Genomic DNA, 3,576 nt, shown 5'->3' on the forward strand with positions numbered 1-3,576 from the left:
TATTTGTTTGTATTCTTTCCAGGGAGTTTTATTACTTCATGTAATAATGTATGCTTGATTTATTTACTGTAATGGAAAAAAGTCATGCTCTGATTTTGAACTCCATAAAGTTACCTCCTCGTTTTTCACTAGATGATATTATTAAACATTTCAAAAAGATAAAATCACGTAAGAAGCAAAGTTTGTGAATTTAATATTTCTTTGTTATCTTAAGCATCAAATACTGACAAAATGTTATACCAGCTGCTGATTCTGACACCCAACTGGACATCCTATGGTTCAATCCTATTCTGACATTAGTTCCAAATAGTTAGCATCAGATTCCATGGATTTAAGGGCTCAGTCCCACCAGCAACACTCACTTCAGGTACCAGTCACACATCCTGGGCCCCCAGGCTGTCCCAAAACAACAATCATAAGGACACTAGTTGGGCTTGAGAAAAGACACTAGAGAATCCCTTAATGTAGAGATAAAAGAACTAAAAACTAGTCAGGCCAAAATAAAAAATTCCATAACTGAGATGTAAAACTGACTAGATACAATGATGAGGATGAATGAATCATTGATGTAGAAGATAAAATTATGGAAAATAATGAGGCTGAAAAGAAGAGGGAAAGGAAGATTGGATCACAAATGTTGACTTGGGAAACTCAGTGACCGACCCCTTAAAGTGTAACAACATTCATATCATAGGAATCCCAAAAAGGAAGAGGAAAAAGGGGCAGATTTATTTGAACAAATGATAGCTGAAAACCTCCCCAATCTGGGGAAGGAAACAGACATTGAAATCCAAGAAGCACAGAGAATGCCCATGAAGTTCAACAAAAACCAGCCATCCCCAAGACATAGTCAACTCATAAAATACACAGACAAGTTAAGAATCCTGAAAGCAAGGGAAAAGAAATCCCTAACCTGCAAGTGAAGATAGATCAGATTGGCAGCAGATTGGTCCACAGAAACTTGGCAGACCAGAAGAGAATGGCAGGATATTTTCAAAGTACTGACTAGGAAAAATATGCAATCAGTAATACTTTACCCAGCAAGGCTGTCATTCAGAATAGAGGGGGAGAGACAAAAAGTTTCCCAGACAAAAACTAAAGGAGTTCATGACCACTAAACCAACCCTGCAAGAAATATTAAAGGGGACTCCTTGAGTGTGGGGAAAAAATACACCAAAAGCAAAAAAGACTAGAAAGCAATAGAGAACACCAACAGAAATACCACCTTTACAGGTAACACATGGCACTAAATTCATATCTATCAGTCATCACTCTGAATGTAAATGGACTAAATGCTCCAGTCAAAAGAAATAGGGTATCACAAAATTTAAAAAAACTACAAGTGGCCTAAAAGGACTCGTTTTAGACATAAAGACATCTGTATATTAAAAAAAAGGGAGCAGATAGAAAAAACTCTATCATGTAAATGGACATCAAAAGAGAGCCAGAGTAGCCATACTTATTTCAGAAAAACTAGATTTTTAACCCAATGACCTTAGCAAGAGCTGAAGGACATTATATCTTGATTAAGGGGTCAATACATCAAGAATATCTAACAATAGTACATATCCCCCAACTTGGGAGGGCTCAAATATATAAATCAATAAAAAATATAAAGAAACTCATTGATAATAATACAATAGTACCCCTACATGTCTTCTAAGCAATAAATAAATAAATAAATAAAAATAAAAATGTAAACAATGGCTTTGAATGACACACAAGACCAAATGAACTTAACAAATATATTCAGAACATTTCATCCTACAGCAGCAGAATATACATTACTTTCAAGTCCAGTTGGCACATTCTCCAGAATAGATCACAAACTAGTCACAAATCAGCACTCAACCATTACAAAAGGATTGAGATTATTACCATGTGTATTTTCAGACTACAAACACTATGAAACTTGAAGTTAATGACAAAAATTTGGAAAGACCACAAACACATGGCGATTTAAGACCATCCTACTAAAGAATGGATGGGTTAACCAGGAAATTAAAGACAAAATGAAAAAATACATGGAAACAAATGAAAATGAAAACATACCTGTCCAAAAACCTTTGGGATGGAGCAAAGGCAATCCTAAGAGGGAAGTATATTGTGATACAAGCCTATCTCAAGATGCAAGAAAAGTATCAAATATACAATCTTACACGTAAAAGGAGCTAGAAAAGGAATAGCAAATAGAGCCTAAAACCAGCAAAAGAAGGGAAATAATAAAAATTAGAGTATGAACAATATAGAGTATGAACAATATAGAAGCAAAAAAGGCAAAAACAAGTAGAGCAATGAATGAAACTAAGAGCTGGTTCTTTGAAAAAAATAATAAAACTGATAAAATATTAGGCTTATCAAAAAGAAAAGATCATAAATGAATAGGAGAGTTAAATCAGAAAGAGGAGAGATCTCAACCAACACCACAGAAATACAATTACAGGAAAGTATGAAAAACTATATGCCAACAAACTGAGCAATCTTGTGGAAATGGACTAATTTCTAGAAACATATGAACACCAAAACTGAAACAGGAAGAAATAGAACCCATAACCAGCAACAATACCAAGACTGTAATCAAAAATCTCCCAACACTACACTATGTTTATTAAAAAATAATAAAAAAAAACAACTCCCAACAGGCAGAAGTCTGGGGCCAGAGGGCTTCCAAGGGGAGTTTTATCAGACCCTTTTCTTTAGTAGTTTTCACATCTAGTGTGCATCCCAACGCATGGCTCAAACTCACAACCCTGAGATGAAGACCTGAGCCAAAATCAAGAGTCAGACACCCAACTGAGTGAACCACCTGGGTCTCCCTTTACCGTACATTTAAAGAAGTTAATACTTATTCTCAAAATGTCCCCAAAATAGAAATGGAAAGAAAACTTCCAAACTCATTCTAGAATGCCAGCATTACCTTGATTCCAAAACCAGACAGACCCCACTATAAAAGAGAATTACCAATATCCCTGATGAACATGGATGCAAAAATTCTCAACAAGATACTAGCAAATCAAATTCAACAGTACATCAAAAGAGTTATTCACTATGATCAAGTGGGATTTATTCCTGGTTACAGGGGTGGTTCCATATTTCAAATCAATCAACATGGTATACCACATTAATAAAGGAAAGAATAAGAACCATATAATCCTCTCAATAGATACAGAAAAAGCACTTGACAAAATAACCATCCTTTCTTAATAAAAACCCTCAACCCAGTAGATATAGTTGGAACACACCTCAACATCATAGAGGCCATATATGAAAAACCCACAACTAATATCATTCTCAATGGACAAAAACAGAGCTTTTCCTCAATGGTCAGGAACAAGACAGCAATGTCCACTATATTACTATTTAGCATAGTACTGGAAGTCTTACCCTCAACAATTAGACAACAAAAAGAAATAAAAGGCATCCAAATCAGCAAGGAAGAAGTCAAACTTTCACCATTTGCAGACATGCTACTCTGTAGAAAACCTGAAAGACCACACACACACACACACACACACACACACACACACAAGCTAGAAGTAATACATAAATTTGGCAAAGTCACAGGATATAAAATCA

Source organism: Mustela nivalis, assembly GCF_964662115.1.
Source record: "Mustela nivalis genome assembly, chromosome: 10".
NCBI classification, from domain to species: Eukaryota; Metazoa; Chordata; class Mammalia; order Carnivora; family Mustelidae; genus Mustela; species Mustela nivalis.